We start from the raw sequence: 27,824 nt of genomic DNA, 5'->3' as shown, positions 1-27,824 counted from the left end.
AAGTGACAGTTTATCCTGTCTCTCAGTATTGTTTCTAATAGTTTGCCCACCACTGAGGTAACACTGACCGGCCCATAATTGTTCGGCCTTACCCCCGTACCCTTTTTAAACAACGGTACTACATTTGCAGTCTTCCAGAATTCCGGTACCTCCCCTGTATCTAGTGAGGATTGGACAATGATCCTCAGAGCATCCATTATTTCCACCCTGGCTTCCTTCAATAGCCTAAGAAACAATCCATCTGGCCCTGGTGACTGAGCAACTTTCAAGGATTCCAGTCCCTCTAGTACTTCATCTCTCGTTATGATTACCTTGTTCAATATTTCACACCTCTCCTCTTTAACTACTGTGTCCAGATCATCCCTTTCCTTTGTGAATATGGAGACAAAATATTAATTTAAAACCCTACCCACATCCTCTTCTACACGCAAGTTACCCTTATCATCCCTGATAGGTCCTACCTTTTCCTTAGCTATCCTCTTGTTCTTAATGTACTGATGAAACATCTTTGGGTTTTCTTTAATCTTACTTGCTAATATTTTTTCATGCCCTCTCTTTGCTTTCCTTATTTCCTTTTTTACGTCATCCCTGTACTTTCTATACTCCTTTAGGCTTTCTGCAGTATTTAGTTTTTTGTGACAGTCATAAGCTTTCTTTTTCTGCTTTATCTTTGCCCCGTATACTTCCAGACAACCAGGGGGCTCTAAATTTGGCAGTGCCGCCCTTTTTCTTTGAGGGGACGTGTCTGCATTGTACCCGTAGAATTTCACTTTTTAGTACCTCCCACTGGCTTGCCACTGATTTCTCCTCAAGTAGTTGTGTCCAGTCCACTTCTGCCAAATCACCTCTTAGTTCTGTCTGCAGCCACGTGGGGCAAGAAATTTGGCCGCCTGGCACCCATTGTTTCGGTGCTACACGGTCTCTGGAAGAGGCAAGATGGAGTCTTGGCTGCGCACACGTGTTTCCAGCATGACGTGCGCCAGGTGCCATCTTGGTATAGGTATTAGTGTGTGCGCAAATACCGAATGCCGGAAGCATGTAAAGTAAGGAGAAAATAGATACAATCAGTGTGCAACGCTGATTTAAAGTGATAAGTTCCAAAGTGGTGTCTTACGCTCAACTCAACACACAGTCTTAACCACAGCCATCTGAACATGTCTTAGAGTGCCAGGAGAACCCCCACCAGCGCTATTTAAAGTGACCATGCAGGATTTACAGGTTAGTTGCTGGATTATTGCTTTGGGCTGCTGATACATTTGTAACTGTTTATGGAGGTACTTGAACTAGGACGCAAGAACGTCGCCTAACATTTAGCGCCAGGACGTGCAGGAGTGAAGTTAGGAAACGTTTCTACACGCAAAGAGTGGGAGAAGTTTGGAACGCTTTTCTGCAAACAGCGGTTGATGCTCGCTCAATTGTGAATTCTAAATCTGAGGTTGATAGATTTCTGTGAACCAAGGGTATTAAGGGATATGGGGCTAAGGCGGGTATATGGAGTTAGATCACAGATCCACCATGATCTCATTGAATGGTGGAAATGGCTCGAGGGTCTAAATGCCACTTGCTGCCTCCTGTTATGCGCCACCTTCTTCTGCAAGAAAGCGGGACATGTGTCTGGATGATGTGCCTGTCATGGGTGAATAGCTGCCAGTGTGTATGGCCTGTAAGTTGTGGGTGGGTGGCTTGCAACAGTGATAATGTGTAAGGGTGAGAGGAAGCATCTGATTGGAAGGATTGAGTACTGATGGAAAGAGTTTATTGGTATGTGGGTGATGGGGATGTGGTGCGTGGAGTAGTGGATGCGGCTCGTGGTGCAGTTGGTGGGAGACGCCACTTGACACTTGACCTCACTCACCTTGCCCACTCGTGTCAAAGCATCGAACTTCTTCCTGCACTGCATCCATGTTTGTGGTGCAGTGCACCTGGCATTGACTATGTCTCCCGCTGCCTCCCACTCCCTTTTGGGCATATGTCTGAAGGGCCTCTTGCCCCCAACCCCCTCCCCACCCAACCCTGCAGATATAGGATGTCCCTCCTTACATCAAGGCCTCTAGTGCATCAGCAGAAAACTTTGGTGCACGCACTCTCGCAGGCCTGGTACAAACTCAGGTCGGCAGATTGGTGAGGTCTGGCATGTCGATTGTAGGATGTGGGATTTACCTTTGTTCAATGTTTTAACAAAACTCATCAGTTTGTAAACATAGGTTTGGGCCTTGCATCTATGTTTTATGTATGCGATGTCTGATATCCGTTCAGACTCCGTGCAGACAGCAGACTGCTATTTTTAGCAAATAACAGGTCCTGGCTACCTTTAAGAGATTTTAAGAGACAGTCTGCCTTTAAGAGATTGGGGCTCCCCCTGCTGGTGGAAAATGCGAATTGCATTGAATCCTCACGTCAATGCTGATTTCCAGCACAGCTTGAAGGTCAGTCCACAGGCCTGGCCAAAGTCTCGTCCTGCCTGCGCAGGAACCACTGGGTGCGGGTTAATAGCGGATCACGCTGCCCACGCCTGGTTTTTGGGGTTATCCAATTTAACCACCCAATATCTGACCCTCCCCCCTTTACAGGCATGCAGCTAATGAGCAGTGCGGGTTGCACGTCTGACTCATGATAATGCCCAGACAGTATAAATATTACATGCTGCCTGAATCAATTGAACAGGTGCGTGCAGTGCCCCACCCACTGCGCGTCCGATTCTGGTGTGATCGGATTTCTAGTCCAAGATCTGAACAGAAGATAGCAGCGTCTCTGATGGTTTCTTTATTCTTTTTGTGTTTTCAGGAGATCCTTGCTGCAGTTATCTCCACAGCCGTAAGTACAGCACACTAGCTGTGCCCCTCACTCAACTAACACACTCAAAAATAAGTACTCTTGCTAAAGGGGAACTCATTATTCATTATTTGTTCATGATCAGGTTAGCAGAGAAATCAGGACCCCATAACTCGACCCCAGGGAAATTGTTCTTGATTGCTGGACAGTCTTTCTTATTGCTGCTATTAAGGACGTTGTACTTCACCGTCAGTCCTTGAAATAATAACTGAAATTGTATTTTAGAGAAACAAATGTGCAGTGATACACACATATTCTACAGCAATATCAATTTTCTGGGGGCCTGTTCAGTGCACTCCTGGTATAAATCTGCCAGGAACCCAGAAGAAAAACTGCATCTATGTGACGAGATTGTCCAGCGGGCTGATTGGCCAACTGCTTTACGTGCCCCAGGAACCCAAATGCACTGTAGTGGTGTCAGTTTCATACTAATTAGGGAACTTCCCCCTGACAAGTGATACTCCAGCGAGGTCAGCGATGGAGGTTCCCAGACAGCGAATCTCAGTACTTATGCTGGGAACAAAGGCCAATGGATTTTCGTGCCCTCAGTCTTGGGCTGTACATTTTTCATTGGGCATGTGCCGCGTACAAAGTCCAGAAGTTCTGCAAAGTCAGAGGGTCACAATGCATTTCATAGGAGTCTCCTAAAATCCATGCACAACATTTCTTTGAAATTCATCAAGCCTTCCTGATTTTATGGAGCTTTAAGAATCCCATGCAAAATTTATACCTTGTGAAGATGGATAATTGTAAAGTAATTTTACATTTGGATTCTAGAATTGAGTCATCAGCAGGAGGTGAAGAATGCCAGAAAATGGTTTGTGATAATGTTTGTTTTTATGCTCCTGTGTTTAAAGTGCTGACAGCTCCAAATCCAACCATGGAAAATATATATATATACATACACAAAACAACCATTTGGATTTATATAGCACTTAATGGAGTAAAATGTCCCAAGGTGCTTCACAGGAGCTTAATCACACAAAAGTTGTGACAACAGGACACTTAGAAAATATCAACGGGATTTGACAAAGTCAACATGGATTTATGAAAGGGAAATCATGATTGACAAACCTACTGGAGTTTTTTGAGGATGTAACTGGTAGAATAGATAAGGAAGAACCAGTGGATGTGGTGTATTTGGATTTTCAGAAGGCCTTTGATAAAGTCCCAAATAAGAGGATAGTGTGCAACATTAAAGCACATGGGATTGGTGGTAATTTTCTGGCATGGATTGAAAATTGGTTAAGAGACAGGAAACAGAGAGTAGGAATAAATGGGTCTTTTTTGGGGTGGCAGGCAATGACTAGTGGGGTACCGCAGGGATCATTGCTTGGGCCTCAGCTGTTCACAATCTATATCAATGATTTGGATGAGGGAATCAAATGTAATATTTCCAAGTTTGCTGACAACACAAAACTAGGTGGGATTGTGAGTTGTGAGGAGGATGCAAAGAGGCTTCAAGGCGATTTAGACAAGTTGAGTGAGTGGGCAAATACATGGCAGGTGCAATATAATGTGTATAAATGTGAAGTTACCGACTTCGGAAGGAAAAACAGAAAGGCAGCATATTATTTAAATAGTGATAGATTGGGAAATGATGATGTACAAAGGGACCTGGGTGTCCTTGTACACCAGTCACTGAAAGCAAACATGCAGGTACAGCTAGCAGTTAGGAAGAAAAGGTATGTTGGCCTTCATTGCAAGAGGATTTGATTACAGGAGCAAGGATGTCTTATTGCAGTTATACAGGGCCTTGGTGAGACCGCACCTGGAGTATTGTGTGCAGTTTTAGTCTCCTTACCTAAGAAAGGATGCACTTGTCACAGAGGGAGTGCAGCGAAGGTTCACCAGACTGATTCCTGGGATGGCAGGACTGTCGAGTGAGGAGAGATTGGGTCGACTCGGCCTGTATTCACTTGAGTTTAGAAGAATGAGAGGGGCTCTCATTGAAACATATAAAGTTCTGACAGGGCTAGACAGACTGGATGCAGGGAGGATGTTTCCCCAGGCTGGGGGGTTCAGAATAAGGGGTCACAGTCTCAGGATATGGGGTAGGACATTTAGGACTGAGATTGAGGAGAAATTTCTTCACTCAGAGAGTGGTGAACCTGTGGAATTCTCTACCAGAGAAGGCTGTGGAGGCCAATTCACTGAATATATTTAAGAAGGAGCTCGATAGATTTCTAGATACAAATGGCATTGAGGGGTATGGGGAGAGAGCGGGAATATGTTTTGAGTTAGAGGATCGGCCATAATCATATTGAAGGTCGGAGCAGGCTAGAAGGGCCGAATGGCCTACTCCTGCTCCAATTTTCTATGATATGATTGCTGTTTTTAGGATTCTAAAGGGACTAGATAATGTGGACCATGACAAGCTGTTTGAACACTAGAACCAGAGGACACGGCCTGCGTTTGAAGGGGGGTAAATTCAAAACCAATCTGCGGAAATATAATTTAAGTGAGCGAGTGGTCAATAAATGGAACAAACACCCTCGGAAGATGATGGAAGCAATTAGTATTGATTAATTCAAATGCAAATTAGATAGATTTCTTTCAGAAAATTAGTGTGAAGTGGTGCATTTTGGTAGGGGGAATAAGGAGGCCACCTACTCCTTGGAAATAAGAGTCTAAATGGGGTAGAGGAGCAAAGGGATGTACAGGTGCACATTCACAAATGATTAAAAGTAGCTTCGCAGGTTAATAAAGCCATAAAATCTGCAAACAAAATACTGGGGTCCATTTCCAGAGGAATAGAATTCAAAAGCAGAGAAGTTATGTTAAACTTATATAGAGCCTTGGTTAGACCACACTCAGCGTACTGTATACAGTTCTGGTCTCCATATTACAAAAAGGATATAGAGGCACTGGAGAAGATGCAAAAAAGATTTACAAGGATGATATCTGAACTGAAAGATTACAATTATCAGGAAAGCCTGAACAGGCTGGGGCTCTTTTCTCTCGAAAAGAGAAGACTGAGAGGTGATCTGATAGAGGTCTTTAAAATTATGAAGGGGTTTGATAGGGTCGACATAGAGAAGATGTTTCCACTTGTGTGGGAGTCCAAAATTAGGGACCTTAAATATAAGATAATCACTAATAAATCCAACAAGTAATTCAGGAGAAACTTCTTTACTCAGAGGGTGATGAGAATGAAGTGGTTGAGGTGAATAGCATAGATGCATTTAAGGGGAAGCTGGATAAGTACACGAGGGAGAAAGGAATAGAAGGATATGTTGATGGGGTGAGATGAAGTAAGGTGGGAGGAGGCTCGTGTGAAGCATAAATACAGGCATATACCTGTTGGACCAAATGGCCTGTTTCTGTACTGTAAAATTCTATGTAAACATATTGGCCTGGAAATTGCTCATGAAATAATGGCAAGGCTAACAGGGCTCACCATTATTTCAGAGCAAATGGAAGAGCAAGTTCTGGAGAGCCCACCTGCGCTGTCAAATGCAGAAATCTAGATATTGCTCTACCATTTGCCCTGCTCGTTTGAAAGCTTCGCGTTAAAGAGATCTCGATGGCTGAATTGACCTGCGTGAACTTGCTGCACTGCCCAGCTGGAAATGAATTAATCTCTCCATAAAAAAGGTACGCTGGGTTTTTAGGTCTAAACTAACTTTTCACGGCGTGGTAAGTATTAGTAACTGCCAAACAACTGCTTTAGCACTGAAAATTAACTTTTAAAAATGTGGAATCTCGTTCCTTCTGATGTTGTTGGGGACATTTGAAAAAGATATTTTTAATTTAAGATTGTTATTTTTTTACTGTTTAAGCACGCCCCTCCCCCAAACACTATCTCGCCATCATTGTGGGGGTGGGGTTAATATCGAGGCCAATACGTCTGTTGATGTTATTTCTTTTATTGTACTCGTAGGTGTCTGAGAGAGCCTTCACCTCAAGCTATGTAAGTACAAACACACTGCAATGAATTATTACAATAACTTTCTGAACCAATATCCATCCAAAAAAAGGGAACAACTGATCATAATTTGTTCATGACCACATGAAAGTTTTGAAATGCCCCTGAATTGTTATACAATGGGATTATTCCAGATGTTAAAAAAATCAGATAGCCCGGTGGTGAAGGATCGAATACTAAAGCCTGGTTTTCACTTCCTTCCAAGCCTTTATTCTCAGAGCTCAACATTATGCACACCAACCCACACCCGAGAACAGCTCGCTTATAAATGGATATGAGCGTTCCCAATTGATACCCACCACCTCAATCCAATTAACACTAATTGATACAAATCACAGATACAATTAACACCAGGTAGTCACTGTAGCCATGAGTAACATTAGCCAATCAGCTGTATATAGCATTAAAGCAAATCAAGGATGCTTGACGTAGCAAGCCCACTTCCCCATGGACAACTGACAGATATTGACAGAGCACTGCAAGTTTACAGAGTCAGGATACCCAAGGTCCAAGGAGTCATAGATTACACCCATTTGGCCCTATATTTTCCTCTTCATCAATGCCATCACTTACGCTGGATTCTACTATTTCAATATCCAGCTCATTTGTGACCAGCAGCACTGCATCATGCCTTTAAATTCTGCAGCAGCATGCAAGCCACAATGGTGTGCTCCCAGTGATTGGTGTTCCAGACACTGGATGCTCATTCTCATTGCTGCCAATTTGATTGATTGTGGAAATACTATAGGAATCAGCCCACTTCTTATTGGATGGGTGCATTTTTCTGTTTACCTTTTGCCTTATGGCACAATAAATCTTGGCTTCTGTGCATGATGCTGCTGAGATGCAATTTGTGCCTATGTGTTAATGATTCAATGAGTGAGCAAGTGAGTGAATTGGGGGAAAATATAATAAGCAAAGGACAGTACTAGAATCATAGCAAGTTACGGCACAGAAGGAGGCTATTCGGCCCATCGTGTCCGTGCTGGCCGAAAAAGAGCTATCCAGCTTAATCCCACCTTCCAGCACTTGGTCTGTAGCCCTGTAGGTTACGGCACTTCAAGTGCACAGCCAAGTATGTTTCAAATGAGTTGATGGTTTCTGCCTCTCCAACCCTTTCAGGCAGTGAGTTCCAGACCCCTGCCACCCTGTGGGTGAAAACATTTCTCCTCAGCTCCCCTCTAATCCTTCTACCAATTACTTTATATCTATGCCCCCTGGTCACTGACCGCTCTGCTAAGGGAAATAGGTCCTTCTTGTTCATCCATCTAGGCCCCTCATAATTTTATCCACCTCAATTAAACCAGCCCTCAGCCTCCTCTGTTCCAATAAAAACAACTCCAACCTATCCAATCTTTCCTCTTAGCTAAAATTCTCCAGTCCTGGCAACATCCTTGTAAATCTCCTCTGTACCCTCTTGAGTGCAATCACATCATTCCTATAATGTGCTGACCAGAACTGTACGCAGTACTCAAGCTGTGGCCTAACTAGTGTTTTATACAGTTCTAGAATAACCTCCCTGCTCTTATATTCTATGCCTCGACTAATAAAGGGAAGTATCCCTTTTAACCACCTTATATACCTGACCTGCTGCCTTCAGGAATCTGTGGATATGCACTCCAAGGTCCCTCTGTTCCTCTACATTTCAGTATCCTCCCATTTATTGTCCCTTGCCTTGTTTGCCCTCGCCAAATGCATTACCTCACACTTCTCCGGATTGAATTCCATTTGCCACTTTTCTGCCCACCTGACCAGTCCATTGATATCTTCCTGCAGTCCACAGCTTTCCTCCTCACTATCAACCACATGGCCAATTTTTATATCATCTGCAAACTTCTTAATCATGCCCCTTACATTTAGGTCTAAATCATTAATCGATACCACAAAAAGCAAGGGACCTAGTACAGAACACTGTGAAACCCCAGTGGAAACAGCTTTCCAGTCACAAAAACACCTGTTGACCGTTGCCCTTCTCTCCCTGCCACTGAGCCAATTTTAGATACAACTTGCCACTTTCCCTTGGATCCCATGGGCATTTATTTTTCTGACCAGTCTGCCATGTGGGACCTTGTCAAAAGCCTTGCTAAAATCCATGTAGACCACATCAAATGCACTACCCTCATCGACCCTTCTTGTTACCTCATCAAAAAATTCAATCAAGTTAGTCAGACATTACCTTCCCTAAACAAATGCATGCTGACTGTCCTTGATTAATCCATGCCTTTCTAAATGACAATTTATACCATCCCTTATTTTTTCCAATAATTTGCCCACCACCGAGGTAAGGCTGACTCAGTCTATCCTTTTCTCTCATTTTAAACAACGGTACAACATTAGCAGTCCTTCAATCCTCCGGCACCATGCCTGCAGCCAGAGAAGATTTGAAAATGATGGTCAGATACTCCGCTATTTCCTCCCTTGCTTCTCTTAACAGCCTGGGATACATTTCATCCAGGCCTGGCATTTATCTACTTTCAAAGATGCTAATCCCCTTAATATTTCCTCTTTCACTATGTTTATCCCATCCAATATTTCACACTCCTCCTCCTCAACTACAATCTCTGCATCATCCCTCTCTTTTGTGAAGACAGACGCAAAGTATTCATTAAGAACCATACCCACATCTTCCACCTCCACGCATCGTTTACCTATTTAGTCTCTAATAGGCCCTACTCTTTCCTTAGTTATCCTCTTGCTCTTTATGTATTTATAAAACATCTTTTGGTTTGCCTTGATTTTACTTGTCAGTACTTTTTCATGCCCTCTCTTTGCTTTCCTAATCTTTTCAATTTCATCCCTGCACTTTCTCTACTCCTCTAGGCTTTCTGCAGTATTGAGCTCTCGGTGTCTGATGTAAGCTTCCTTTTTTCATCTTATCGTATCCTGTATGTTCCTTGACACCCAGGAGGCTCTAGATTTGGCAGTCCCACCCTTTTTCTTTGTGGGAACACATTTGCTCTGAACCCTCACTATCTCCCCCTTGAATGCCTCCCACTGTTCTGATACTCAAGTAGCTGTTTCCAGTCCACTTTTGCCAAATCACTTCTCAGCTTCTTAAAATTTGCCTTTCCCCAATTGAGATCTTTTACTCCTGTTCTATCTTTGTCCTTTTCCATAACTCTGCTAAATCTAACTGAATTATGATCACTACCAGCAAAATACTCTCCCACTGATACTCCTTCCACCTGCCCAGCATCATTCCCTAAAACTAAGTCCAGAACTGCCCCCTCTCTTGTTGGGCTTGCTACATACTGGCTAAAAAAAATTTCCTGAATGCATTTTAAGATTTCAGCACCCTCTGTACCTTTTACACTGATTCTATCCCAGTTCATATTAGGGTCATTGAAATTCCCAACCATTACTGCCCTCCAGTTTTTGCATTTTAAGATTTCTGCACCCTCTATTCCTTTTACACTGATTCTATCCCAGTTAATATTAGGGTAGTTGAAATCCCCTACCATTACTGCCCTCCTGTTTTTGCACTTCTCAGAAATTTGCCGACATATTTGCTCTTCAACCTCCCTCTGACTGCTTGAGGGTCTGCAGTACACTCCCAGTAGTGTGATTGCCCCTTTTTTTATTCTTTAGCTCAACCCATATGGCCTCGTTTGATGATCCTTCTAACATATCATCCCTCCTCACAGCTGTAATTGTTTCCTTCATCAATATTACCACCCTCCTTTTTTATCTCCCTCTCTATCTCGTCTGAAAACCCTGTAACCAAGAATGTTGAGCTGCCATTCCTGCCCCTCTAAGCCATGTTTCAGTAATAGCTATATCATACTTCCACGTGTCTATCTGTGCCCTCAGCTCATCTGCTTTATTCACTAGACACCTTGCATTGAAGTATATGCCATTTAGCACGGCTAAACTCCATTGTTGTCTATTTTCTAACCTGTGTTTCCTCTGCCTTCCAAACTCGCTTACTAATATTCTGCCTTCCATTTCCAGCTCTGCTTCTCTTCCTTCTGAATCTACGCTCAGGTTCCCATCCCCCGACCAAGCTAGTTTAAATCCTCCCCAACAGCACGATCAAAACTCTCTGCCAGGATATTGGTCCCGGCCCTGTTGAGATGCAACCCGTCCGGCTTGTACAGGTCCCACCGGTCCCAATGCCCCAGGAATCTGAAGCCCTCCCTCGTGCACCATCTCTCCAGCCATGCATTCACCTGCTGTATCCTTCTATTTCTAAACTCATTAGCACGTTAGACCAGGAGTAATCTGGAGATTACTACCTTCCTGCTTATTAATCTCTTTCCTTGCTCCCTAAAATCTGCCTGCAGGACTTCATCCCTCTTTCTACCAATGTCATTGGTACCGATATGGACCACAGTCTCTGGCTGTTCACACTCCCCCCTCAGAATGTTCTGCAGCCACTCAGTGACATCCTTGACCCTGACACCAGGGAGACAACATATCATCCTGGAATCACGTCTGTGGCCGCAGAAACACCTGTCTGTTCCCCTAAATATTAAATCTCCTATCACTATTGCTCTGCTGACCTTTCTCCTCCCTCCCCCCGTACACCTGAGCCACCGTGGTGCCATGGACCTGGCTCTGGCTGTACTGCCTGGAGCAACCATCCCCTTTACTAATACCGGTTAGAGAGTGGGATGCACTCTGGGGACTCCTGCACTACCTGCCTGGTCCTCCATATCAGGTTACCTGTCTGGTGGTCACCCATTCCCTCCCTGCCTTCACACTCCTAAGGTGCGGGGTCACCACCTCCAGAAATGTCCTATCCACGTAGCTCTCAGCCTCTCAAATGCACTGCAGTGACGCCAGCTGCTGCTCAAGCTCCGAAACCCAGAGCTCAAGCTCCCCCGGCTGACGACACTTCCTGCACTTGTGGCCGTCCAGGACACGAGAAGCGTCCTGGACTTCCCACATGGCACAGGATGTGCATTCTTTGGAACAGAGAAGGCTGAGGGGTGATTTAATTGAGGTGTACAAAATTATGAGGGGCCTGGATAGTGTGGATAGGAAGGACCTATTTCCCTTCGCAGAGAGGTCAATAACAAGGGAGCATAGATTTAAAGTGATTAGTAGAAGGATTAGAGGGGAGCTAAGGAGAAATTATTTCACCCATGGGGGTCTGGAACTCACTGCCCGAAAGGGTGGTAGAGGCAGAAACCTTCATTTCATTAAAAAGTACCTGGATATGCACCTGAAGTGCATAACCCACAAGGCTACAGACCAAGTGCTGGAAAGTGGGATTAGCCTGGGTGGCTTGTTTTTGGCCGGCACTGACACGATGGGCCGAGTGGCCTTCTTCTGTGCTGTAAATTTTCTTTGATTCTATGCTTTCTATGATTCCATGAGTTTAGAAAGTTGAGATGTGAACTAATTGGGTGTTTAAAATGATACAGGTATTTGGTAGGGAAGATGTTTCCTCTGGTGGGGGAATCCAGAACGAAGGGGCACAATCTTAAAATTAGAGCTAGGCCTTTCAGGAATTAAATCAGGAAGCACTTTTTCACACAAAGGGTAGTGGAAATCTGGAACTCGCTCCCCCAACGACTGCGGATGCTGGGTCAATTGAAATTTTCAAGACTGAGATCGATAGATTTTTGTTAGGTAAGGGTATCAAGGGGTGTGGAGCAAAGAAGGGTAAATGGAGTTGAGGTACAGGTCAGCCATGATTTAATTGAATGGCAGAACAGGCTCGAGGGGCTGAATGATATACCCCTGCTCCTATATTCCCAAGTTCCTTATTCAGCCCCACTGTGTGTTCATAGTTGCAAAATAACAGCTTAAAACATGCACTCCCTCCACCACCTGTGTATCGTGACTGCAGTGTACACTACCTTCAGGATGCACTGCAGCAAGTTGCCAAGGCTTATTCGGCAGCACCTCCCAAATCTGCAACCTCCACCACCTAGAAGGATAAGGGCAGCAGGTGTATGGATACACCATGACATCCTAGTTCCCCTCCAATTCACACCATCCTGACTGGGACATATATCGCCATTCCTTCATCATCAATGGGTCAAAATCCTGGAATTCCCATCTAACAGTATTGTGGGAACACACGGACTGCGGCGGTACAAGAACAAAGTCCACCACCACCTTCTCAAGGGCAACTAGAGATGGACAATAAACGCTGGCCTTGCCAGCAATGCCCATATCCCAAGAATGAAATTTTTAAAAATTAAAAACAAAGAAACCAAAGGCCACGCATAACTACTGAAAACTTTTATAACAGGACCATTGTTCAATAATCACTATGCAAAACATTATAATTTGTTTCTCAGTCTGCACTGCAGGTTCAGCAACTTTGCATTAATTGTAATCAGCTGTGGGTCTTAATGAATATCAAATAATGCTGTCACAATCCCACTGAATGAGACTGGAAGCTCCAAACCTTTCAACTAATAAAGTCCCGATCCTGAAAATGATTTAAAAATTGTCAAAAAGAGAATATTTCTGTTCAAGTTTATTTTTTTTCATCATTGGATTCTGAGGGAACCTTCACCGTCAGCTCATGATAAGTAAGTACAATACACAGTAACTTTCTGAAACAATATCCATCCAGAAGGAGGGAACCACTGTTCATTATTTGTTCATGGGCACATTAGCACTGAGATCAGGGGCTCGAATTTCCACCCCAGGGAAACTGTTACTAATAACAAGACAATCATTAACAATTGCATTGATTTCAATTCACTGTCTACCCCTGGAAATAGCGAGGCCAATTTTTGTCCCGATTACAGCCCTAAACCAGGTGCAGACAAGGTTTAATGGAGCGCTAATTTCAGTTTCGCCTGGTCTCCGCCCAAGTCAGTCCTTTTGGGTTTCCCATTCACATCTATGGTGAAGCTTCCATCCAAAGCAGGAGGCTCATTTGTGTGTTTAAGTCGGGGCAGGGACATCCTGCATACCATTTCCTGTGCAACCCACGCCAATGAAACTTGGGCCTAGAAATTCGATGGTGCCACACCTGTTTATCAGGCTCTAAACAGGCACCTAAGCTTCAAATATGGCCGGCAGGAAGCATGCGCTCCTTAGTGTGCCACCCACCATATTGGTATAGTGAATGAAATGGGCCTCCGGGGCCCACACCTGAAACAGGTGTTAGACCTTTACATTTGCAAATAAGGGGTCTAATGCCTGTTTAAGACCCATTGTGAAAAAATTGGAGTGCCTTGAATGCAGCCAGCGCCAGGCTGGTTGCGCTCAGGAAAACCAGGTCGACATGCGGCCTAACCAGCGGCACTTAAAGGGACCACTGCAGGCTTAAAGACACCGCTGTAGGTCACCACCAAAAAGGTACTTTTTAAAATATACTTACCTAAATGTGGAGCTGCGAGGAGCACACGTGCTCCTCCTTGCTCCACATTTAAACCATAGGCTGCTGCCGGCCACCGATAGCCCCTCGTACCGATGTCCTGATCGAACCCCCCATTCCGGTTGACACCCCCTTCCAATGTCCCAATCAACCTCTATCCTTTACCCTCTTCACGATCGACCCTCTCCCGGTTTGCCCCACCTCTCAAAGTTGTACTTCTCCATCCTGATGGCATGCCCCTCCTTAAGATCCCTTTAAGAGCTACCTGTGGGATGTTACCACGGCCCAACATTCCTGAGCTCTTCACTGGCGAGCTGTCTAGGACCACCCAGCTGGTTGATATTAATGAGGCTTGAGGCCCAATATCGGGTGGGCCTTGGGCCTACCCGTTCCAGAGCAGGGATCATTCCCTTTTCAATTTCCAAAGGCCCATTTGATGTCCAGGTTTGCTAAGGCTGACAGGTAAGGTGGGAGTTCACTTAAAGAGCACAATATGGTATAGTATGTGTTTTGGCCACCCATGGTCCATTCGTAATAATCTTTTTGTTATTTTCCCAGCTGGCACTTAGGCTAACATGAGCCTTTGTGTCAGTTGCCCTTTGTTTTTTTTTGCCCCCAGCACCATTACTGCCAACATTGGTTGTTCCAGTGGGAATCCTCCAAACTGATGTGTTCCAAAAAACAGCAGGACTACTTCTTCCAAAATGAGGTAATTTAATCTCTGCCTCAGATATTTATGTGCAAGTGGCAGAAATAAAGTTCAGAGCACCTCTCGTGCATTCTCATCTGACTGGCGTCCTGCTGTAGGTCTTCCTCTTCTTCCAAACACACCAGCTCAGAGGATGCCCACTCGTAAAAGAATGGGGGCAAAAACACAGACTAGGGGTCAACAAGAAAGAAATCTAAGAAAGATAGACCAGAAATGGCCTAAAACCACCTGCCTGTACATCACTGTTGCCATTACCTCATCGCCTAGTGACCCTGACACCTGTTTTCCTGCATGTGCTTTGCTACATAGCATCCTGGACACCTGCACTACAGGTAGTTGTGTGCAGGACTTACCCACCTCGACTTGCATAGATTAATGGAGGCCTTGCCTGTTATGAACAGGAGCTTCCAAAACCAAGTCATACAATGTGTTAATGGATGAAACAATAAAAAATCAGCAGCCCACATGCAGATCTACTGAAAACTTTATATCATGACCATCGTTCAATAATCACTACATTAAATTGTATATTTTTTTCACAGTCACTAGCTTTACACATTTAGTTATATTCAGTTGCTGCTGTGAATGAGTATACAATAATTCTGCAGCAGTCCCATTAAATGAACTTGGCAACTCCAAACATTTCTGCTGCTTATAATTCTGTTCATGTTTCTTTCTTATTTTGTATTTTTAGAATTCTGAGGGAGCCTTCACCTCATATTAGGTAAGTGCAGCACATACATTGCTAAATTATTGTAACTTTTTGAAACAAAATCCATCACAAAAAAGAGGGGAAACTTGTTCATTATTTGTTCATGGTTACATTAACGGTGAAATTAGAGGACCACACTTCCGCTCCAGGGAATCTTTGTCATTCTCTGGAAATAGTGACTCTGCATCATTTTAATATCAGCATTGTTGACAAAGGACTGGACAGTGAGGTGCAGTAAAACACTATCCTATGCATGACACTGAGGGTTGACTGGAATGAGGATTTTTAATTCCTCCAGTTATTGGAGTGAATCCAGTGTTGATCTCAGAGTGCAGCAAACTCAGTGTTAACCAGTACAATAGCTCATAGCACCAGGCCATGGGTCTCGTATCAGTGTAATACAAGTGTGATTGCAGTATAAATGGGGCCTGACTTCCATCAGAGGGATCAGCACATTTATTATATAAATCCACCACCAGAAGTGTATTACACATCTTGATAGTCTGCAATATACACACTCCGACACAACGTACTGAAAGTACACCAACTCCATTGTGCAAAAAAATAGATTTTTGTTTGTGTTGAAATTTTAACTTGTATTTTCTATTGCTGGAAACAGTATATGAGGGGTTAAGACTCAAGATTATACCTTATTTACGGGAAGGCGGGGAGTTTGCGGGGGGAGGTTGAAAACTGCTGAAGAACCCGGCAAGGCCGGGGATGCAGAGGTCGTGCCGAACTTAATGGTCATTATAATTATTTATTTTATCCGTTTCCTGCCTGGCAGCCAGCCAAATGGACACATGGGACATTTGGATGCTCCGATATCCACCGCCGTAAAAAAGGGGACGCGTTCCCCGTATTTAAATCTTTAACCACCCCCCCCCCCCCCACCCCGGACCCTCTCCCGACCCTCATGGGGGGTTAATATCGAGTCCAATACTTCACAAAGGAAAAGCCATGAGCTCAGAGACTAGATAGGCTGCGTACGTTAGGCTTCACAAGGTGTGAAGTGTTAGTGAAACCATGGTAGCAAGTCTAAGGTACTAACTGGGTTAAATGGCTGCACAGTTCACATTGCAAGGCAAATATTGGAGTGAATTTCTGCGGGGGTGGCGGGGGAAGGCATTCTTGCACTCGGCAGCTGTAACTTCGGAGGGAGAGGTTTGGAAATCTTGGAAAAACAGAGCAAACGGTGTTTACATTGCTTTCCCAGGTATCCATGACTCTTTTGCTGAAATTACAGCTGATGAGCAGGAGAACTTGTGGGGAAATTCACCCCCTATATGCATTGTCAAATATATACATTTAGAATTGAAAAGGAAAGGCCTTCTTTTGTTTTCGTAAAACTACAAAGGGGCTTTTTGGCTTTTATTTCTATACAGAGCCTATTTACCAGAGGAAAAGTCCTTGAGGCAGTTCCCAGGCCACAACAAAATTTCCGTGGATAGGTTTATGCGAGCCAGCAGAGAAGCTGGGCCAGTTTTGAAGCAGCAGAATGTTTCACAGCATAAGAAGTGAACTTCCTTTGTAAAGACATTTGGAATGATTTCCTTCTCACTACCACACTGCTTATGCCTAAAAACAGGGCAGTTAGTGGGACCAAAATCCCATGCGAAACAGAACTGGCGACTTTCAGGTGGTTGTCCACCTGTTCCAATTTTTAGGTGGACCACAATTTAGACAGCCAGAGCTCCTGCCAGAAACAGATGGGGTCCTAATGAATATGTGCAAATCATGGTCACATAATGTTGTCAAGCCCACCTTCGCCATTTTCATCTCTGCCTGTGATGCTACTGCCAGTTCTTGATTTCACCCATAAATCATGGGCAGTACAAGTCTGGAGGCGGTCATTTTCAGCAATATTTAAAGGGATCCTCAATTTCTCTCAGGTGAAAGGCTGGAAAGTTTTGGGAGACATTTTACTTGTATTACATTGTATGTTTTAGCTACTTAGACCATTTCAAAGTGCTTATAGTGGCTGTAGATTGTCGTTGTCACTGGGTCAATATCCTAACATCATCATGGGAGTACCATCACCACAAAGATTTCAGCAGAAGAAAGAGACAGTCCACTACCACACTCTCAGGGCAACTGAGGTGGGCAATAAATGCAGTCTTGCCAGTGTTGTCCACATCCTGAGAATAATTTAAAAAAAGAATAGTGAGAATTAACATGAGCCCTCTCACCATTATGTGCCGCTTCATAATTAATGGTTCCATTATATTACTGTAGTGCTTGATTATGGTCACAAGACTCAGAAAGCAGAATTAATTCATTCATGTGTGAATCTGCCCACCAATTTCTCCATCTCCTACACCTTTGACCACTAGTCGGCCCATTATGCTCTGTGCCTCCTCATGGAGGGTCAATCACATATATTTGCCACTTCTCCACCACATGATTTTTTTCTCTTTTGCATTATGGGCCATCACCTCCTGCAAAACAAATGCAGAGTATGTGACATGACAGCCTCACTCAGCTCAAGTATTGGGAATGCCACCCAGTGACTGAATGTACATGGTAAATCTAATAACTCTGACACTCAAAGGGCTGGCCGAGGCAGTTTGAGTGGGATTCATGCACCATGCCCATGATCATGCTTTATCCAGCTGGGATTCCAACGATGTGCAGAAGCTCAGCAGTGTGGTAGCATGCAATTCCACTGCGAGACATGTTGATTGTGCCATGATGGCAAAATACTAAATGCTAGTCATATGACCTTTACTGGGGTGAGTGAGGCACTTACTTTGCCCATTCTGGTCCAATCATTACATTTTTTCCTGCACTGCATTGCTGCTCTTGGGGTTGTGGAGGTGGCAAAAATAGCTTTGACCACCTCACTCCACTGTGCCCAAACTGTAGCCCAAGATAGTCTCTTTGCTAAAGTGTTGCCTTTCCTGCCCTCACAGCTTCTGGTAATACTTTATTGAATTAGAGCTCTCTTCCCTGCAGGTCTTGTGGCTGCCATGGCTTAAGAGCTCCTTTCCAATTCTGTAATTGCTGCCACTTACCATTTAAGCTGTACAGGTCTTTCAATCCTGTTATAGCAGCGAGCCTTTGGATTAATGGCAGCATTTCTGCCTTTGTGTTAGGGTTAGGGTTAGAGGTTCAGAGTTCAAACCCCTGCTCCAGACAGTCCTGGTGAATGGAGACTGGAACTCCAGCTCTGTATTCTGAGTTGACTTCCAGTGGGATAGTCTTGGCCCCCCCACCTCATCATATGGATTGAGAGAGCCCATAAAACCCTCCCGCCATAGAGGACTAACCACCCTATCGGCTGGAATAAAGATGGTCATGTCACGGTCTGGCAGACTGTTAATCAGCCTGCAAATCCTTCCACTACTTCACACTATTCTCCAAGAGAAGGGTGTGAAGTTATGACAACAACAATCCTGTAGCAGTTTGCTGTTATCCAACCTCCAATCACTGGCCACCATTTTTTTTGTAATCAGCTGACCCAAGGGGAAATGTGCCTGGGTCAACATCAAGGTCCGTGGTCAGGTGGACGTGTGCTTCTGCTGCACTTCCACTAACGCAAGCACAAATCAGGAAATCCAGGCATCAGTTCTAAGTTCACATGAAAAGAATGGCCACTTTTGAAAGGTGGGTGCCCAGAACCAGTGGAGTCATACCTCAGCAAGGACCCTTTCCGAGAGGGGAGGGAGGGCAGTAAATTGTTGCAAAGGCAGAAAAAAGATAAAATAAAAATAAAGTAGCTACCGATTTGACCAGAATATTCACACAGTGTGGTCTGTTATCACACAGTGTGGTCTGTTATCACACAGTGCGGTCTGTGCTCACACAGTACCGTCTACATTCATACAGTGCAATTCTGTGTTCATGCAATGCTGTTTGTGTTCACACATTGTGATCTGTTTTCACACAATGTGACGATCCGGATTCTTTCCCCTCAGTCTGGTTCAGTAAAAACTGAAGTCGAATACATTTTAAAGTTCATCACAACTTTAATAGCAGGGTTCTTAGTCTGCAGCATTGATTTGGACTCCTGATAGAGTCCCTCTATGCTGGCAGAGCAAGAACAAAAACATACAGAAATCCACACGTTTTTATACAAATCAATAGGGTTGGAACATACTTAACGAGGGTCAACACCAATCATAAGCCGGGCACAGGTTGCCATGCGAGGTTACATTATTGCCGGCCAATCATAGATAATCATGTGCTGACCATGTTGCTGTTAGACATCAAAGGGGATACTTCCTCACCTTCCAACCTGGAATGTTCTTTCAACTTTGGCTAAGTTCGTTACCTATATTGATCTGCCATAAACATGGAGACATTCAGACCAGTCCTTGAATCACATCAAAGACTCTACATTGATAAGACAATGCAAACCTGCTGACTACGCAAACATATGGCCCAGCAGGAGGCCAGGCCACCTGTACCAATCTCAGTTCCTAACTAATTAACCCTTTCTAACCGTTTTGCATTCTGCTTCTTTGCCACGTAGGCATTTTAATATTTTACCGAAAACTGACCACGTAGGGATTCTCATTTGTATCTGTTATATAGTGCGGTCTGTGTTCACACACTGCAGTCCATTATCATACAGAGGCCTGTGTTTACACATGTGTTCCCTTTTTGTACAGTGAGGTCTGCGTTAACTCACTGCGATCTGTTTTCATACAGTGAGTCTGTGTTCTTTTTTTTTATTCGTTCATGGGATGTGGGCGTCGCTGGCAAGGCCGGCATTTATTGCCCATCCCTAACTGCCCTTGAGAAGGTGGTGGTGAGCTGCCTTCTTGAACCGCTGCATTCCATGTGGTGAAGGTTCTCCCACAGTGCTGTTAGGTAGGGAGTTCCAGGATTTCGACCCAGCGTTGATGAAGGAATGGCGATATATTTCGAAGTCAGGATGGTGTGTGACTTGGACGGGAACGTACAGGTGGTGGTATTCCCATGTGCCTGCTGCCCTTTTCCTTCTAGGTGGTAGAGGTCGTGGGTTTGGGAGGAGCTGATGAAGAAGCCTTGGCGAGTTGCTGCAGTGCATCTTGTAGATGGTAAACACAGCAGCCACTGTGTGCCGGTGGTGAATGGAGTGAATGTTTAGGTGGTGGATGGGGTGCCAATCAATCGGGGTGCTTTGTCCTGGATGGTGTCGAGCTTCTTGAGTGTTGTTGGAGCTTCACTGATCCAGGCAAGTGGAGAGTAATCCATCACACTCCTGACTTGTGCCTGGTAGATGGTGGAAATGCTTTGGGGAGTCAGGAGGTGAGTCATTGCCACAGAATACCCAGCCTCTGACCTGCTCTTGTAGCCACTGTATTTTTGTGGCTGGTCCAGTTAAGTTTCTGATCATTGGTGACCCCCAGGATGTTGATGGTGGAGGATTCGGCGATGGTAATGCCGTTGAATGTCATGGGGAGATCGTTAGAATCTCTCTTGTTGGAGTTGGTCATTGTCTGGCACTTGTCTGGCGCGAATGTTACTTGCCACTTAACAGTCCAATCCTGGATGTTGTCCAGGTCTTGCTGCATGCGAGCACAGACTGCTTCATTATCTGAGGGTTTGCGAATGGAACTGAACACTGTGCAATTGTCAGCGAACATCCCCATTTCTGACCTTATGATGGAGGGAAGGTCATTGATGAAGCAGCTGAAGATGGTTGGGCCTTGGACACTGCCCTGAGGAACTCCTGCAGCAATGTCCTGGGGCTGAGATGATTGGCCTCCAACAACCATTACCATTTTCCTTTGTGCTTGGTACGACTCCAGCCACTGGAGAGTTTTCCCCCTGATTCCCATTGACTTCAATTTTACTAGGGCTCCTGTTCACACATTGTGGTCCGTTTTCATACAGTGAGCTGTGTGTTCACACACTGTGCTTTCTTTTCACACAATGAGGTCCGTGTCCACACACTGGGGTCCGTTTTCATACAGTGAGGTCTGTGTTCACACACTGCGCTTTCTTTTCATACATTGGGGTCTGTGTTCACACACTGCACTCTCTTTTCACACGGTGAGGTCTGTGTTCACACACTGCGGTCTGTTTTCATAGAGTGAAGTCTGTTCACACACAGTGGTCTGTTTTCATACTCTATGGTCTGTTCACTTGTCCAGTCTGTTTTATAAGGTGTGGTCTGTTTTCACACAGTACAGTTTGTTTTCAGACATTAGGTCTATGTTTTCACATTGTAGCCTGAGTTCACATGGTGCCATTTGTGTTTATACAGTGCAGTCTGTTTTCATAATTACAGCACTAGACCCATGATTCCCTATAGCAGCAGCATAATAAACAGTTACTTTACAGTCACAGCAATGTTCTTGTATAGTGCCACCTGTGTTAGCAGTGGGGTTTGTGGTCTGTTTTAGTACAGAGCAGTCTTTTATCACCCAGTGTGGTCAGTTCTCTTAAAAAGCGGTTTATTTTCACACAGTGCGGTCTGTTCACATATTAAGGTCTTGTTCACACAGTACAGGCTGTTTTCACAAAGTGCAGTCTGTTTTTACAGTGAGGTCTTTTTTTACACAATGATACCTGTTTTCACACAGAGGTGTTTTTTCACACTGCAGTCAGTTTTTGCAGTGAGGTCTATTTTCACACAGTGCAGTCTGTTTTCATGCTTTGAAGTCTTTTCACACTATGAGGTCTTTTTTCACACATTGAGGTCTGATTTCACACATTGAGCTCTGATTTTATTTGGTGCAATCTGTTTTCTCACATTGGGATCTAATTTCACACAATACAATCTGTTTTCACACATTGAGGGCTGGTTTCACACAATGAAATCTGATTTCACACATTGAGGGCTGATTTCACATAGTGCGATCTGTTTTCACACATTGAGGGCTGATTTCACATAGTGCGATCTGTTTTCACACATTGAGGGCTGATTTCACATAGTGCGGTCTATTTTCACACATTGAGGGCTGATTTCACATAGTGCGGTCTGTTTTCACAATCACAGGAGATCCTTACTTCCCAATAGCAGCAACCCATAAACAATTTTTAAAAATTCGTTCATGGGATGTGGGCATCGCTGGTGAGACCGGTATTTATTGCCCATCCCTAATTGCACTTGAGAAGTAGCCATGATGTGGAGATGCCGGTGATGGACTGGGGTGGACAAATGCAAGGAATCTTACAACACCAGGTTATAGTCCAACAGTTTTATTTGAAAATCACAAGCTTTCGGAGCTGACCTGATGCAGGAGGAAAGCTCCGAAAGCTTGTGATTTTCAAATAAAACTGTTGGACTATAACCTGGTGTTGTAAGATTCCTTACATTTGCCCTTGAGAAGGTGGTGGTGAGCCGCCTTCTTGAACCGCTGCAGTCCGTGCGGTGAAGGTTCTCCCACAGTGCTGTTAGGAAGGGAGTTCCAGGATTTTGACCCAGTGACGATGAAGGAACAGTGATATATTTCCAAGTTGGGTTGGTGTGTGACTTGGAGGGGAACGTGCAGGTGGTGTTGTTCCCATATACCTGCTGCTCTTGTCCTTCCAGGTGGTAGAGGTCGCGGGTTTGGGAGGTGCTGTCGAAGATGCCTTGGCGAGTTGCTGCTGTGCATCCTGTGGATGGTGCACACTGCAGCCACTGTGCGCCGGTGGTGAAGGGTGTGAATGTTTAGGGTGGTGGATCGGGTGCCAATCAAGTGGGCTGCTTTGTCCTGGATGGTGTCGAGCTTCTTGAGTGTTGTTGGAGCTGCACTTATCCAGGCAAGTGGAGAGTATTCCATCACACTCCTGACTTGTGCATTGTAGATGATGGAAAGGCTTTCGGGAGTCAGGAGGTGAGTCACCTGCCGCAGAATACCCAGCCTCTGACCTGCACTTGTAGCCACAGTATTTATATGGCTGGTCCGGTTAAGCTTCTGGTCAGTCGCAGCAATGGAGCTTAGACACTTGTTTCAACAACAACAACTTGCATTTATACAGTGCCTTTAACTTAGTAAAACATCCCAAGGCTCTTCACAGGAACGTTATTAAACAAAATTTGACACCGAGCCACATAAGGAGGTATTAGGACAGGTGACCAAAAGCTTGGTCAAAGACGTAGGTTTTAAGAAGCATCTTAAAGGAGGAGAGTGAGGTAGAGAGGCAGAGAGGCTTAGGGAGGGAATTCCAGAGCTGAGGGCCTAGACAGCTGAAGATACAGCCGCCAATGGTGAAATTATTAAAATCGGGAATGCGCAAGAATTGAAAGAGCACAGTGATCTCAGAGGGTTGTCGGGCTGGAGGAAGTTACAGAGATAGTGAGGGGCGAGGCCTTGAAGGGATTTGAAACCAAGGATGGGAATTTTAAAATCGAGGTATTGCCGGACCGGGAGCCAACTTTGGTCAGCAGTGATGATGAGTGAACGGGATTTGGTGTGAGTTAGGATACAGGCCGCAGAATTTTGGATGAGCTCAAGAATATGGAGGGTGGAAGATGGGAGGCCAGCCAGTAGAGCATTGGAATAGTCAAGTCTAGAGGTAACAAAGGCATAGATATGTAGCACCATTGTTTAAAAAGTGTAAGAGGGAAAGGCCGAACAATTATAGGCCGGTCAGTCTTACCTCTGTGGTGGGCAAACTATTAGAATCAATACTGAGAGATAGGATAAACTGTCACTTGGAAAGGCATGGTTTAATCAGGGATAGTCAGCATGGATTTGTTCAGGGAAGGTCATGCCTTACAAATCTGATTAAATTCTTTGAGGAAGTGACAAGGAGGATTGATGAGGGTAGTGCAGTGGATGTTGTCAACATGGATTTTAGTAAGGCATTTGACAAGGTTCCACATGGCAGACTGGTCAGAAAGGTAAAAGCCCATGGTATACAGGGAAATGTGGGGAATTGGATTCAAAATTGGCTCAGTAACATGAAACAAAGGGTAAAAGTCGATGGATGTCTTTGCAAATGGAAATCCGTTTCCAGTGGTGTGCCACAGGGCTCAGTGTTGGGTCCCTTGCTGTTTGTGGTATATATTAATGATTTGCCGACGACACAAAAATTGGCCATGTAGTTGATAGTGAAGAGGATAGCTGTAAACTCCAGGAAGATATCAATGGGTTGGTGGAGTGAGCAGAAAAGTAACAAATGGAGTTCAACCGGGAGAAGTGTGAGGTAATGCACTTTGGGAGGGCAAACATTAAAAGGGAATACGCAGTAAACGGAAATATATTGAGAGGGGTAGAGGAAGTGAGAGACCTTGGAGTGCATGTGCACAGGTCCCTGAACGTAGCAGTACAGGTAGATAAGGTTATGAAGAAGGCATACGGAATGCTCTCCATTATCAGCCGAGGTATAGAATACAAAAACAGGGATATAATGATGGAACTGTATAAAACGCTGGTAAGGCCACAGCTGGAGTATTGTGCGCAGTTCTGGTCACCACATTACAGGAAGGACGTAATTGCTCTGGAGAGAGTGCAGAGAAGATTTACAAGAATATTGCCAGGGCTTGAAAATTGCAGCTCCGAGGAGAGATTGGATAGGCTGGGGTTGTTTTCGTTGGAGTAGAGAAGGCTGAGGGGAGACTTGATTTGAGGTGTACAAAATTATGAGGGGCCGAGATAGAGTAGACAGGAAGTACCTGTTTCCCCTCGGGGAGAGTTCAAGAACTAGAGGACATAGATTTAAGTTGATTGGCGGAAGGATTAGAGGGGACATGAGGAAAAACTTTTTTACCCAGAGGGTGGTGGGTGTATGGAATTCGCTGCCCGAATTGGTGGTAGAGGCAGGGACCCTCAACTCTTTTGAAAAGTACCTGGACCTGCACCTAAAGTGCTGGAAGCTGCAGGGCTACGGACCGGGTGCTGGAAGGTGGGATTAGAATGGGCACCTGGTTGTTCTTTGAGCTGGCGCGGACACGATGGGCCGAATGGCCCCCTTCTGTGCTGTATCTTTTCGATGGTTCTATGGATGAGGGTTTCAGCAACAAATGAGCTGAGGCAGAGGTGGAGATGAGTGATGTTATGGAGGTGGAAGTAGGCAGTCTTGGTGATGCAGCGGATATGTGGTCACTGAACACAAGTACACAGCTATTCACAATCATAGCACGGTGCACTGCTATTAAATATCAAACCTTAATTAACATCTCATGGGGATGTATCTTGATGAGACCAACAAAAAAGTTAATATCACAATGTGAAATTATTTTTCTGTTTTTGGTTTTGAGGATGAATATGGCGTTGTGAGCTGGTTTTAAGGGGGCTGAAGAATCTAAGCCTTTCAATAATTCCTGCTGAGTGACTTTGAGACTTTGGCAGGTCATGAAAAGGCCAAGAAGAAAAGGTTTCTCACGACGTTTCTTTTTGTGTTCTTAGAAGGAGCAAGCCATCCTTGGATACATTGCCGTAAGTATCAAATACAGACTGTGCCTTATTACTGCAAGATTATGCAGAATGAGGGATCACTCTTCATTATTGTCATATGGCCACATTAGCAAAGAAGTCCAAACATCCTTTTTCTGATATTGAGGTCATCGCACTAGACTGTCAGTCCCTGGAAATAGTACCTCTGTATTAAAACTACTCCTGAAGGGCTGGGCAATGTAAAGGGAAACTTTAACTGAAACTTTTATAAGTAAGAGATAGAATTAAACTCTCTATAGCACCAAGAATTCAGGTCTCCTTGCAACCTCGATACTAATGGGTGTGAGCCTATAACAAATAACTGGCCATAATTTAGCACAACTGAGCATCAGCCACTGACACTTCAATGTTTTAACTGGTGTGAGCCCAGTACGGACACCACTCCAATACTAACTCAACCAACTGGTATATCAGTATCATCACAGCATAAATAAGGACTGGACATCCTCCAGAAATGATCCAGATACTACCTACTCCAATACTAAATACTAATTTCATAAGTACAGTACCCCATTGTGTTACACAGTTTCACAGAAACACTACCACACTGATATATATTCATTTGACGATGATACCGTGACAGCACCTTCTCCCGTTCGAGTAGCTGTGTACACACTCTGTGCATATTACTGTAATGACAATATTTTAAATGTTTATTTTACATTATTACTGGCATGACTCCCAGCTGCAGCGCGATCTTTTACCAAGGTTTTACAGTATGTTCCTACTTAGCTTCAGATATTTCATGTGTACTGTCACAAACTAAAAAAAAATGAGCCAAAAAGGTAGTGGGGAAGCACTGTGATTATGGTGCTAAGTTGCTAAATTTTAAATAAGTATTGTCTATTTCGTATACAGTTATTATTTACTCATTTTATGTTGAAATGAGCATCACTCTTCCAGGACCTGTATATTAAGTTAGATGTAACAGCACAACACATGGACCTGCGCTTCTTGCAGGATCCATTTTCCACTTTGGATTGCCCCACGCTTCACTCACCACGTGCTGACCTCACTCAGCACAATGTGGTGCTATCGGGTATGAAGGCCCCCTCACCAGCACTATTTAAAGGCATGGACTGCACACACATTTCCTTGCGTGCTCCCTTCATGAGCCTGGCATCGTTATCAATCGAAACGGATTCCACTCCATCAATGTACAACTGGTTTGCGACCACAGTCAGCGCATCATTCAGGTCTGTGTTTGCTATCCTGGAAGCAGTCATGAATCCTGCGCCAGTCCTCTGTGTCGACTTTATTCCAACCAAGCTGCCAATTGGGCTATTGGGCGACAAAGGCTATCCCCTCTGAACATGGCTCATCACTCCAGTCAGGAACCCGGACACAGCTGCAGAGCAAGCCTACAACAAGAGCCATGCTGCCACAAGAAACATCATCGAGCAAACAATCGGCGTGCTCAAGCAACGCTTCCGCTACCTTTACCATTCGGAGGAGGTTTGCCGTACACACCTGAGCGGATTTCCAGACTTGTGGCACAATTTTGCCATCATGAGGGACCAGCACTTACCACCACCTGGGCAGCAAAAATGGAGGAGGAGGAAGAGGAAGAGGGGGAGGAGAGGCAGCCACCACCAGAGCCCCTATCTGCCCGAGCTATCAGAGACAAGTTCATCGAGGAGCACTTCACCTAAATCAGCCTTCCCATTTCCCATTCACCAACAGTCCCACAATCCTTACCACTCTCCATACAATCACCATCAGATTGCCTTCCTTCATTCCAAACTTATGGGCCTTGCCTTCACTTCACTGCAAAGACAAATACCAACACCAAATGCAGAACAAAAAACAAATTTATCAAACAAATCATGTCAGCATTGACAACAAAAATTACGAATCACCCTTGTGCAAGCCTTTAGTGCTCGTTTTCCTTTCCTGGTGCTTTTCCAGTGGCTATAGCTTGGGGGGTTAAAGGCTGCTAAGCTTCCATTGAGGACACTTCAGAAAGCTTTAGAGGATGAACTCAAGCAGCTCGGAACCTATAGGCAGCATCTCGGTGTGGTCTGCAACAGTCTGGG

The sequence above is a fragment of the Heptranchias perlo genome, chromosome 31, assembly GCF_035084215.1.
Source record: "Heptranchias perlo isolate sHepPer1 chromosome 31, sHepPer1.hap1, whole genome shotgun sequence".
In the NCBI taxonomy this organism is placed as follows: Eukaryota; Metazoa; Chordata; class Chondrichthyes; order Hexanchiformes; family Hexanchidae; genus Heptranchias; species Heptranchias perlo.
This window is presented reverse-complemented; position numbering follows the sequence as displayed.